Consider the following 13,944-nt stretch of genomic DNA (forward strand, 5'->3'; position numbering starts at 1 on the left):
GACTCTGACTGCACAATGTGATCACGTTGGCAAGACTGAACCTGTGAAATGTGCTCCTAGCATCAGTCTGTGAGATGAGTCTAGTGTTCAGACATAAAGAGACCACAAGGCTGTAATGAAAAAACAGGAAGGGTGGGGGATCATCCCAAACACAATTACAAACTTTGTGTAACAAAGTAGAGCAGAGTTCCTTACTACGTTATAAACCTCTTTGTGGCATGTGATATTTATCCATATACACACAGGGCATTGCTATGGAAACATCCCTGCAAGTGCCTCCCCCTTGCTTATTATGTTACTATAGCAGCCATCCCAGAATAGTCCCGTTTTTTTCTCTCTCTCTGTCCCTCCCTCGTGTTCATGACTCACAACTTGCAGTGGAAACCACAATTCAGTCTGTCTCTCATTCCCCTTTTTGCTCATTACATTCTTCTTTGTACCAAAGGAGCAGCTTGCCTTTCTGAATCATCACCGTGTGTTCGTGCGTGCGTGTGCGTGTGTATGAGCACGCGCTGTGGGGAATTCCAAACAGATTACCAATGATGAGTTTCTATGGTGATGGCAAATATCAGGCGGGGTGACCTGTGTGTTGCAAGATAGTGTATCTTGAGTACTGCACACTGTCATTAGCTGACTGTGATTTCTTTGTAGCTGTAATCTCTCCATGGACACACTCTGCTCTCAATGGTTACTTTAGCTCCACTTTGTTTTGAGAAGTCCCAGCTTGTGGTCTGCTGACTCACAGCACTCCAGGGGCAGGATAGCACAAAATCACATGTATGGTAACGCATTGCATACAATGTAGCAGATGATGCATGTGGCGATTAAGTTAGGGATGAACTTTTTGATGACGTGGTGAACAGGAACATTATCTCTTCTGGTTTTGTTTTAGGTCCATGGTCTTACCCCTTAGCCAAAAAGATTAAGAAAATCCAATTATCAGCACTGATTAAATTAAGTTCAATTAAATTGGGTTCACATAGAGGATGAGGCCATTCCTTAACTGTCACAGCAATTTTACAAGTCAGGAATTTTCCAATTATATTCAACGCTTCGCTGGTCTCAGTTTGAGTAAATTAAGAATGGAAAGAAAAGTCACTGATTTTCACTCAGTTGACTAAGAATCTGAAACAGATAAACTGTCAGGTTAACGTTTTGAATGTAGTTCAAATATGTTTGGAAACTGTTCCCAACAAAATGAAAGTCAGTAAGAGTAAGCAGAATGTCCTCCTTCAGCATTTGGTTATTATACATTATAGGATTATGACAGTCTTCAGATCCTTTGCTTAAGTAAAAGTATTAATAGAACATATTTACACTTACTAATTAAGGAACCCATAATATAGTACTTGAGTAAATGTGCTTTGTTACAGTTCACTGCTGATTGCTGATGCATACTGGTGCAGGATGAGGTGAAGCAAATGTTAGACACCTAACATTCTTGTATAACATGATAATAATATGTCTTATATGTCACTTTTTAATATCGAAAGTAACTAATAAGTATAGCTGTAGTGTAGCAAAAAGTTCAATATTTTCCTCTGAAATCTAGTAGATGTGTCCAAATAAAGCATCATTCAGTAAATGCCACTGAATAAATGTGTTCTACATTCCACCATTGATTATCAAAAAAATAGATTTCACTTCTGCAGACAGTAATGGGCATCATGGAAAGTGGCATAATTGCATTGCAGTACTTGAGAGGTTAATGAATCTGGTAAAAGAGGCTATTTGCATGAAACCTCATTTGCTTAGACTGTATAATTTACTGAAAACATGCTGTAAAAAAGTAGATATTCAACCAGCTGTATGTAACCTTTTCTTTTGTTATTGCAATCTTTATTGCATAGTAAATGATCGCATTAAAATTCAAAATCTAATAAATACTGTGTAGATTTAAGGGACTTAACAACCACTTGAGGAATTAATTATTTGTTTTAACAATCTTATCTCCACAATGCACCCAAGAAACAACTGTTTCAAGTAGTCAATGATGTGTTTAACTCGTGTTTATATTAATCATACACGTACAAAACATTAGAGATAGCGCTAACAATGGAATTGTTTGTCTTGTTACCTGCTCAGCTCTCTGTCATTGCCGTGGTTAAGGAGTAAGAGCTGAGAGATCAGATGCTGCACATGATCACACAGAACTTGCATTCGTCACTATCGATACATACTTTACAACCCCTGTGCTGCAAAGCCAATGTTTTGGTGGCTTCTTTTTATTATCCTGTGCATGCAAAAAAGAGGTCTTGATCTCAATGTGAGTACAATGAAGGACAATGAAGTCAAATTAAAATAAACAGCAATAAGACCATGAGTAAGAAAAATGAGAAGAGACTGCATTTTGAGTTAATAAGCTGGAAACAGCTGGAGGGAAATATGATATGTTCCTACGTGTCCTGCTTACTTTTGCAGTGTTTTTGACTCATTTTCAACAATAGCACATTCATTCATTCTCACGAACACAAGCTGAATCTGTAGTACCCTTTGACGTTCTTTGACAATGCCTCTTTGACAATGTTTATCTGACTGTGTCTTCAGCATCGCCTGGTGAGGCACTTGTTGCAATATTGACAATGTTGCATTGTGTAAAAAAAATCTAATGAAGTTGGTATACAAAGAAGTCCTCTATTTGACTCAGTATGGTTTGTGTAGCAAGTGTTTGCTTTAAACAGTGATCTCTCCAAATGTAAACTGGACTCCTAAATGACTTTAAGTGTATTGACATTTCCAAACAACCACAAATGCAGCAAACAGGATCATGTTCAGTGAAAGGAGATGCTTTGAATAGGTTCACTGTTCAAGTAAATCACTATTTTATTTGGGATTACTGACAATAAAAGTCAAAATAAATAAATTCCACTAGCATTTTGAAAACGTGCCCCAAGTTATTGGATACTACTTAGAGTATTTCCAAAATAAATGTAGTGCGAGTTATCTATCATCAACATACGTAGGAGAAAAGAAAAAGAAAAAAAGAGCAGTAAACACTGAGTTACATTCTCAAGCGTGTTTTGGAATAAAAGTCTTGCTTTGTATCTCATGTTCTCATAATTTATCTTGATGACTGATGCAAACAGGCCATTTGCCAAGTACACTGCATGCATTGTCTGAATTTAGGAAAGAATGTCCACTGATAATTTTGACATTTTGCAAGTATAATGCAAGAATTCTGTCTCTTTGACCAGATCTTAACCTTTATCAGCTATTTTCAAAGCTATCGTAAATTCCTTTGGGTTAGAAACTCTGTTGAAAATGTGTTCAAATCGTTCTTTGTGCCTGATTAAACCTGCGTTACACAATCAAATGTGCAACTCCCACCCATCTGGCTCTTATGCCTATGGCGTGCAGAGCCAAATAGTTGCACAAGGAAATCTGATGGAATTGGATAATCATTAGATCCAGGTGTACTGTCATTTTTCTTTAATTGTGTTACAAGTTGAATTTTTGCTCAGATCAGTGCCATGTGACTTCCCTTATCCTGCGGGCGACATTAATCAGACACAAACATTCATACACACACACACACACAAGCATTTGCGGGCACACACACTCACACACACACATTCAACTGTCCAACCCCATCTAATCCTCTGATTTTCCTCTGCTTTACAGTCTGAGCTTCCCTGTTTTCATTGTAGTCATGGGCTGTGACTCATTGTGTGTCTGAGCCAAGCTATTTGCACTGGTTCACACTGGCTGACACACCTAGGACCAGGAAACACACCCATTCCCACATATCCTTGTATTCAACAAGAGTGACCTGCAGCAAAACTGTGACAGTCAGAGGGGATCCAGTTTTGTAAAAACATGCACTGGATGTGCAAAATGTTCTGCACATTTCTGTTTAGTTTTATCCTTATTGCACAGTCCGCATTTTAGCAGTCTCAAAGTTGCAGCTCTTCTACTTATCTTCATCTGCTCTTGATCTGCAACTCCTGCTGCCAGTTCAGGCAAATCAAGTGATAAAGGATTTTATCTCGACTCACCTCAGCAGTGCAAGAATGGGGTCTTTCGTAACAGCGAAAGTGCATAAACATGCAGCAGTGTGAGTGTTTACTGTGGAGTTGTTATGTGACCATAAAGATTTGAAACCTGCAGAAAGTTTGGAAAGGCACCCTCCAGCTTGCATGAGCATGCATCATAGGAGATGTCTGCAGCAACTGCTCCAAGCTGACACTGATCTTCAAAAGCAACAACGGCCACACCTCCGAGGCAAAATGACAATTATATATGGAGGTGAGCAAACAGGTGCAGTGGCCGGCAAAGGATGATGATCCTTTTCAGCAACACTTATGCTAAAACTTTTAATTCTGTAGACAAGCACCAGAGGGTTACTTTAAAATTGGCAACATGTGGACAATTTAAATGATCTCTGCAGTCAGTAAAATTATGTAATACAATCATCTACTCATTCACAGAATATGTCTTCAGAACTTTTATGTGAGGAATTTTATGTGTCCTTCAGCACTGTTTATTTAAAACACTGCTACACTCCAAAGAGTAAAGTAATCCCACACTTCATGCAGAGTTCTTCAGGGTTTCCGCTTATCTTGCACATGGTTGGGATTACTCCTTCGCTTTTATCCCAGCGTGCACACAATTACAGATAAATATACGCATGCATGCACACGCACACACAGTGGGTCTTCTTTTTGTTAGAAGGCTGCACCCTGTTTTTGAGAGAAAACAAAATCAGAACATTCTTGACTCATGGTGGTGTAATGTGGTAATATAAAAGTTAGTTATGTGTGCGTGCACATGTGTGCCCTGTGTGCCACGCCCTGTTCAATCCCTACAAAGCCACGCAGTAGCTTCCTCTACACTTGCTCTGCTCCTTGCATGTTGTTGCTGTTTCATTTCCCTGACTATGGGTGTGACATGTTGGTGGAGTGTTTCAAGGATGGTGATCATTGCTGAGAGACATGAACAAGTTCACCCCTACGTTAACACATTCCTGTACATGCACACACATCCCACATGATGTTTCAAAACACAGTTGCAAAACTGGATGCACACACACAAATCAGTGATCACTAATCAGTCCCATCCAGGACAACTTGTACCCCAGTGGTTTCTTCTGCAGTTGGAAAGACTATAGAGTAACTCAACTAATTGCGAAGAAAAAAAAAATTTAAATTGTTATATTGACTCAACAGTTGTGTGAAAAAGATCATAGTAACAATGTCCACTTCGATATTTGTCGTGTTAAATCCCATAAAGTTTAAAATATAAATGATGCTTTATCAGACATTTTGATCTATAAACCTGTAAGGGCCCATTTGCTGACCCAATATTATCTGTAATCCCAGGTTGAATTTGTCTGAGACACCACCCAATATGACTCTGTCTTATCGGCTCGTGTCATGGCTCCTTTTCTTTTTCCCACAACGGTGAAAGAGATGTGCGAATTCAATTTGCCAGTGCATAAACCTTAGTGATCATTTGCAATGTTTCGAGTTTTCTAAAACAAGGGTCAGTGTGGAAAAAATCTAGTTTAATATTGGAGGTTAGTTAGACAGAGCCCTGTTTGGTTTGGGTGGCCCTGCATTAGAACATGTGGAGACAAAGCCTGTTTATCAGTGCAGACTGAACCATTGCGCAGCATGAAAACCGAAACATCCTAGCTTTAATCTATTTTTGAAATACTTGAAATACCAGTATAGGCTACAAGAGGTACTGTAGCAGTACCTATATAATGAGAGTTTCACTAACAAATGTAACACTGGCTATTACAAAATTATGCAGGGCTGAGAGTACGGTCTTCCTCCTGACAATTACTGAAATTACTATTACAATTGCTATTTTCTGCTTATGAAATGGTGCAACGAAATAACAACGTATATGAAGCGTGCTGTCAAAATCCCGAATACAAAAACAGAAATAAAGTTATTTAACATATAGTATGCAGCTATTACAGTATAAATCAGTAAAACTTGGCTCACTGGGCCTGGTTGAAAACAAAAAAACATGTCTTGTAAGTACACACTTTGCCTTTTGTATTTAAGTAAAGGACTCACTCCTGAGTCATTTCGTTAATGATAACTCTTCTGTGAGTTTGTGTGCAGTCATTTGAATGCAGTAATAACATGTTTCTGTCATTGTCCATCATACCCGTTTAGCGGTGTGTTACTGCATGTACTTCACTCTTATTCTAAAATGTGAAATAGAAACTGATGAAAAGCTTTTTACTTTGTTTAAATAGAACAAGAAGAAGTTAAAAAAAATGGGGATTTTGACAGCTGCACCCATCATTGTGTAAGCATTTATGCAAGGCAGTCAAAGGCTGCCTCTCAGGCACTAGTGTCAGTTGGGTAAAATGAGGTGTGTCACTTGGAGTTAGCATAAAGGAGTCCAAATATTATCTTGGAGTTCTAAAATGATTATTGGCACCAAATAAGAAGCAAATTGATTAATTAATTAACTTTTTTTTATGGCTTTGAAAATATCTTTTGTTGAAAGCAGCTTTAAAAACACTGAATGCAGGTAAAAATGTGATGCTAAATGTAGGTACTTATAGACATCTAATGTAGCTATATATACACATGTGTATGAATTAACATTTCATCGTGTGAAGCAGGAGTTATTTTCCTGTTGTATACCACTGGAGTGCTCTATGTGAAGTAGTGGGTGGTCCCACGGCTGCTGAGAACCACTCCCTCGCACCGGTCCCCTCCCCAGCATTCCCCTCCCTCTGGAAAGCAGGAGCCCTACCCAGCTCTCTATCCAACCACTCTGCTCAGCCCAGAGGAGCAGCCACAGAGAAAAAAAGAAGTTTAAATCAACTCAGAGAAGAGGAGGGTGGGAGAGAGGGGGAGAAAACGCCCTGGAAACTTGGTTGAAGGAGAACTAGGAAAAGAGTGACAGAATCCTATCAGGCAGCAAAGTTGTGACTGAGAGTGCTTTTCTTGGGCTGAGGAGAAAGGGAGCAGGCAAGTTTTCAAGGATGCTCAAGCTGGTGTGAGACTTCTTGGGCGCAAAGACTGCGCACAGGTAAAGATGCACTTTTTCTTTTTCTAAGATTGACGTGAATGCTTTTTTATTATTATTACTTTTTTACTGTTTCTGAACGTTGTTACCAGCTGTGCTTCGCTTCAAACTTAGCTGTGCTGAAAACTTGTCAACACTTGCTAAAGTTTAACAACTAAATTGCAAAGTGACAAAGTTATCTGTCCAACATTGCTGCAATATTCCAATGGGCATTTGTACTGAGTGTGTGTGTCAGTGGTATGATTACAGTGACTTTGTCCTACTTTATTGCATGTGTTTTATATACTGTGGTATCCTTTGTTTTTTCTTAAAGAAAAGTTTGCGATAGGGAGGTTTTGCATAGAAAGAAAACCTGTATTACTGCCTCAGTGTTGTCCTGTAAAGGTGTAAAGAGACAATAATGTTGTGTGAGTATCACCATGTCTTAAAAAACAGATTTAAAGTAGCCCAGACCGTGAGAAGTGGGTGTGTACCCACAGCCGCCACATGAATGCAGAGGTCTTGACTGGAGTTGCGCACTTCAATTTTCCTTTGACTGGAGACAAAGGTTGTCATCCTCAGTGCATATGTGCTGGAACTCACTGTTTTTGAACAAATATAGGGCATCTTCATATGATGTTAGTCCTTTTAGAAACAGGAGGGAACAACCCAAATCCCTCTATTTGTGTAGTGATTTGACTATTATGCAACGTGGATGTCCTTTGCATACATATAATCCCTTGTCTATAGGTTGGCAAACTGATTTTTTTTGTTTTGCAACACTGGAATATCTCACCCACCAGATGAAAGTTGAATGGAAGATGTGCCAGACATGATAGTGTTGTTTGCATTGATGCTATCATTCAGGTGTTTCTCTTGTCAGTCCAACGCCCTTTGCGGAGCCTTGGAGGTTTAAAAAGTAAAGGTACTTCCCCATGAGAGCCTGCAGCAACAGGCTTGGGTGTGGATTCCTCTCTTTCACCCTCCACCCGGTTCTTTTTTTCTCCCTCCCTTCTGGCTTTGCTGTCTCCTCACAGAGGCACACCCTTTTACAACCCCCTCTAAAAAAAAAAAAAAGAAGAAAAAAAGGGAAAAAAAAGCATACATGCTGCAGACAGTTGTTGCAGTGGGTCCATACGAACATATCCAAAAGTTATTTATGGGATATTCAGGGGGTGTAGATGAAAACTTTCCCCTGCTTATCTGCTGTGTTGATGGGTGCTGTGTAATTATTAGTCATTTGGAACAATGAAAAGCTCATATATGAGCCTTTTTAATGGCGTCTGCTTTTGTGGAATATGGTGAACTGACCGTTCTTCATATATGGATCAGATTGTGAACAAAGCCCTTCCAGCTGAAGTTGCTATATCTGTTGCTTTGTACTAAGGCATGTATGATTTTTTTATGGCTGACTTTTTAAAGGCTTGAGCAGATAGAGATTTCTCTTCTATTACCTTGGGTTTCTTAACCTGGGCTCCCGTCCAGGGTGTGCAGGGGAGGAAAGAAGGGACGAAGAGGAGGGGGGAAGACGGGGAAAGAGAGTCAGGGAGTGAGTTAGTGAGGGGGGATGGGCGGGGTGGGGGTGAAGAGGGGAGTAATGGAATGCAGTGGTTTGGAAAGACAAGCTAATTGAAACCAGGTTTGAGGCATTGAGGAGGGAGCTTAGACTTCGCACATTTGGAGAAAGAGAGAAACGTATGTCATTTGAGAGAGATTTATTTTTCTTACATCACAGCATATATGGCATCTTTCCAGATGTGGTTCAAACTAGGATCATCATATGTAATCTGGTCTGCATTTGATATAATGTGTTTGTTCAAGCTGAGGAAAAAGCAGCTAAAAAAACTCCAGACTCGACATAATCCTTTGTTGATTCTTGGATTAAAGTCAAATTTCTGTGTGTGTAGTTGCCTGTCCTCCACCGCTCCCTCCTGCCACACCCAAAACTGTTAGAGAGAGCTGCATTTTGCTCCGCTCTGCAAAATCTTCTCTACAACACGCACTTAACTCATATTGAGTGTCTCAGCTGTAAATGTCTGGAATTCTCAAATTGCACTTGCATGGTGATTGATTGTGACACAGGCAGCTTGAAGAGGGCTGAAAGGTCTTTGGGCAGTGGGTTATCATTCAAGCAATGATATGTTTAGTGTACTTAGCATTTAAAAAAATTCCTGTTTTACTTGGTGAAAATATGGCATAGCGTGTATTACATATGTTGCTACAGATGTCAAATTTTTCTGCAAGCAAGGGTCCAGATTTACACAATCCTAGTAGTTATGGAACATTAATTTTAAGCTCAGAGAGCGAACTGGTTCCTGGCTACCTGCAGGTAAAACGTTTGTCGATGAACAGGGCCTCTTCTTGGCCCGGAGCAGTTTCTGTTTGTCTAAATACTTGCACTTTCCACCAGTGTAGCAGTACAGAGGCAACATTATGTTGCAAACTTCAGAAATGTAGGGCATTTGGAATTCCAAAAACCACACTGCAAAATTTTAAAGAACCTTTATTGATCAAACCTTGCTCAGTCGTCATCGCTGACATAAGCAGTGCCACTCAACGCTGTTTTTGTTGCACTTGTCACCCATGTGACAAACAGCAACTTTACTTGCCTGAAGAACAGGACATGCCTCATGACTGTTCGGAGTCTTCGCTTGACCATGTTAAGTTATTTATCACAGCACTCTACAAGAGCCACTATGTTTTCTTGCCCTGTTGACTGGCAGCACAGATGAGAGGAGTGGCGTTAGTCAGCCACGCTGCTGTGAAACGGAAAAGAAACTGGTCTCTAGCACACTTCCTCTACCATTTCCTCATGGGTTTATTGAGTGGGTGTTTGGAAGGAGGGACAGCGTGGAGAGTTGAAACGAGGGAGGTGGAGGTAGTGAGTAAACTGGAAGAAGGGAGGGTGATTGCAATCAAACTGCAGTTTATTTTTTTTCACACTTGGCATTCTTTGAGGAGTAACATTGGGCTCTCGGACATCCTGAAGTCCCAGCACGAGCGCTAAAGTCTCTCCCTAGAGATTGGCTAAATAAAACAACAGCAAATTTGTAAATACACAACCCGCCCAGTCATCTAGCTACAAATAAACATGTAACTGTCGTCTTCGATTTTCGAAAGTCTTTCTAGGCAATCCACCCAGCAGCCACTCCTTTCTTGTTCATCCAATGCTGGCTTGGAATGTTTCAGTGTGGTCTCAGGATGCTGTGGGAAGCACCTATCATTAGCATTTCTTGCCTTGTTGTTGAGATATAGTAATTTGAGAAGTATGATGAGATGGTCATCAAAAAACCCCTGTAAGTCACACCTATGCGTATGCATTCAATTCAGACTTGTTTACTGTAGCTTCAATCATGGAATTTAAAAAGGGTGTGAATCTTTTTTTTTTTTCTGATAAACCAATAACATTCCCCACTGCTCTGCCAAACATCTGCAAAACACCCCCCAAAAATAAATCTTAGATAAATGTTGCAATAATGCACCACCTACCTACTAACTGTCTGACCTACACCCCAACCCCCACAAGTGCTGTTACGTTGCCCAGTGCAAGGAATGACACGAAGCATCTGTTACAAAAACTCTATTTGGAATGAGGCAGCCAAAATGTCAGGGCAGCAAGGCTTGGAATGTAAATTTAGAAATACATTCAGCTTTGTTTAGGTTTTCTTTTATCTGGCACAAGATACTCAAGGATGGCACTCATCACAATCCAACACTCTCTCTTGTTATAAACAACTCTGCACTACTCTGGTGTGGTCTAAATGCTAAGTATGAATACATATCCTCATGCTGTGCTCGTGCAGCGAGGACTCTACAGCGAAGGACTTCTTATGTCTCTCTATATATACTCTGCTGCTATGGTTGCCATATAGCCCTCCTCTTAACCTTCTTGCCTCCTCCATGAATAGACTTGCATTTGTTCTTGTTCGACTAGCAGCTGTAGAAGGCAGAAACAACCCTAACCAAGCCAAACTAAATTGAGTTGAAGTTACTGAAGAACAGTTACTTGGCATGGCCCATATAAGGTTGCTGTGGATGTCTGTAAATCTCTTGTGATGTCCTATTTGTGTGGCAGAACTGTGTTTTAGTGCCTTTCTTCTTTCTCTTTCTCTCTACCTGGTATAACTAGTTACGCCAGTTCAAAATTAACATCCTCCAGTCAGTTATCCTGCAGCTCTGCCTCCCTTCATCATATTTTCTCTTTGTTAGTTGTTCAGTTTTATTTGCTCTGAAACTGGATCACTTCCCATTTCAGATCTTCAGCAACATCAAGCATGTTTTGTTTAATTTTTGCACGGCCCAATATTACATAGAATGTCTCAGTGGGAGTCCTGCAAGAACAACAGTTCATGATGCAGCCCAAGTTCCTGAGATGACAACCCCCTTAAAACCTTTGCACATAGGAAAAAAATGGAAGAAACCCCACGAGAGGAAATTCAAAGTGAGATCTTCCCTCCTTGGATGTGTAGGGGTGTAATAGAGAACAATGAGTAATGACAGGAGCCATGAGTTATCTGGAACTTACCGTCTCATATAGCATAGACCCTTTCTTCTCTGTCCTCATGTGAACATGAGGCTAAAATATGATTTATATGAAAATCAAGACACAGTTGAAGTGTATGCTCAATGCAGCCCCTGGTCCTGTTTGTGATCTCGTACAGTTTTCCTCAGTTTTTCCATTTTGTGCATGACTCCTGCCAAAGTCACAATGGTTTAATCAACAGCAGGCCAAGTTGGCGTCAGTGGGCAGGCTTTGGTCTCATGCAGGCCTTGTGGTTTGGTTTAGGGCTATGTGGACTATGGAGTGCAAAAAAGAACCATTTATTTTGATGTGCATTCCTTTTATATGCGTCACACATGCATATCCTATCTGCGTTTTAAGGCAAGAGTGAACCTACGCTGGGGCCTGCTGCGTCTCTTTTTGTATTTGTTGTACTTGCTGCATCAAACTACAATGGAGACAGAAGAACAGGGAGTCTATTCTGTTTTGACAACATGACTGATCTGGTCACTGCTCCTATCTCCCCCGTTGCCTCTCTGCACTGAGGCATTTTTATTGGTTCATAATCAAATCTCATCACTCACCAGCCCTGCTGTGCCTGATTCACTTATGGTCGAGCTTTAATCATTGTCACACAGCACCCGTTTTCTGTTCATCAAATTGATTGGATTTGGCAATCAACCAAACTGATTAACCAAAGCCATTGTGATCAGCTTCCAGTGTACTGTGACTTAATTAAACAGAAACTATGTCAGTCAAACTGTCAAGGTATGTGTCCTCAAGGCATCAACAGTTGAAAGAAAGAGAGGGTAGGGAGCCAATGCTCAGCAGTACAATGGAAGTTCCATTTGTTGTATCTTCCTAGTAAACAGGTGCTGCCAGCTAAAATGACAACAACAACAACAACAACAATGACAAATATGGGATCTGTTCAGCCAAGCCTGTGCTACTTTTCAGCCTTCAGTTGAGAGAGTGTGACTCAGGGTGCACATTAACTGTGCATTTCTGACTGAATGTTTGTGTTCTTGTTTATTTGAGGAAAAAACCTGAAGGTCGGGGGGTGTGTTGGACTGACTACAGGGGGGTGGACACTCAGGCAGGGTGCAGGGTGGGCGGTATAGAATGGAGCTGAGTCTGAGAGAAAGAGGACATTTCTTTGGAGTTAGTCACTGCGGGGAGAGGCCGGGCTCCCTTCCAGCTGGCCTGACGGCTCTATCAAGGAATGTGTGTGACTGGAGGCCTGGGTGGGGCTGTGTACTGAGCTTCCCCCTCTGCAAGCACAGCACATAGGAAAAGCGGTGTGATCTGCCTCGTGGACTGTGGACCGGTATTTCTACCCATGCACACGGCATGTGCTTTTATTTTCTTTCTTCACTGTTGGTGACTGCACTTGTTCTTACTGTGCACACCTGTGTCTGTGTTTATGGGTGTGGTCTCACCAAGGTATTGAAAACAGATGATGGGCCACCCATTTGTTATCTTTGGGTTTGAACATTGTCAAAAATTCTACTTGCATGAGATTATTATTTTTCTTATTTTTTATGTTTTTTTGTTTTTGTTTTTTTAAACAAAATTACGTGATCTCATTCACAGTTGGAGATCTCACTTACCTTGTATCTGATTTTGTTTTGGATATCAGTGATCCAGTCAGCCTTAAGACTGATCCTTTGAAAAACGTACCAGTGTCATTCAGTCAGACCTTTACCTGAATGAATCCTGACATGGCAGTCTAATTATTATGTCTCTGTAACAAGAGTATGGGCTAGAGAGTGTACACAGCTGCTGTGGCACAAGTCTCCCTACACAAACATAATGACAACCACGTACAGCCTGACATTTATCTCAGCTATGTCCAATCTATTTCAGTATAGGACCCATTCAAAAAGCACTCAACAACAATGAATTCTTTGGCAAAACTTTAGAGAATTTTACATGCTTTGCAGAAACGTTCCTTGTTTTAAGTTTACTCACTTTCTCTCTCCAGTATGTAGTGTTTAGTATAGATATTTAAAGTCACACTGTTTAGAAAAGTTTTCACTCGCACAAACAGGCTTTTCAACACAATAATGAGCAATTTAGTTTATTGAACATGGGGGACTGGGGAGGGGGAGGTTAATGATCGGGTTGTACAGCCTGTCTCAGAAGAATTTTTCAGAGGGACATGTTCCCACCGGTAGATGCCTGTCTGCACACATATCAAGTCTGGTTCTGTTTGTACTAGGACTGAAAAAGAGAAGGCTTTGTTTCACAATATGCTGGTGGGTTGAAGCAATAATCCTAGTAAGTCCTGTAATATTTTGGGCTAGTCACAGCGGGTAAAAGTAAGATCGACTTGGAATGTAGAATGGCACTCCAATGATGAATACACAGCAACATATTATTGCTATACTGGCTGATATGGTTGCCCATTGCTGCTGTTATACTCCAGTGGAAACCAGGGCAGAGGAATTCACAAGCATATTTTAGAA

At 40.6% G+C, this 13,944-nt stretch overlaps 1 protein-coding gene across 1 annotated transcript in view; it reads left to right on the forward strand.

Moving 5' to 3' along the window:
* Nucleotides 1-6,738: 6,738 nt before the first annotated feature.
* Nucleotides 6,739-13,944, forward strand: part of ahnak (AHNAK nucleoprotein) — a 34,471-nt gene continuing 27,265 nt past the window's right edge. The window contains exon 1 of the mRNA XM_070962188.1: nucleotides 6,739-6,999. The gene's annotated coding sequence lies outside the window, so the exon portion shown is untranslated. The remainder of the gene's footprint in view (nucleotides 7,000-13,944) is intronic.

Source organism: Chaetodon trifascialis, chromosome 5, assembly GCF_039877785.1.
Source record: "Chaetodon trifascialis isolate fChaTrf1 chromosome 5, fChaTrf1.hap1, whole genome shotgun sequence".
Lineage (NCBI taxonomy): Eukaryota > Metazoa > Chordata > Actinopteri > Chaetodontiformes > Chaetodontidae > Chaetodon > Chaetodon trifascialis.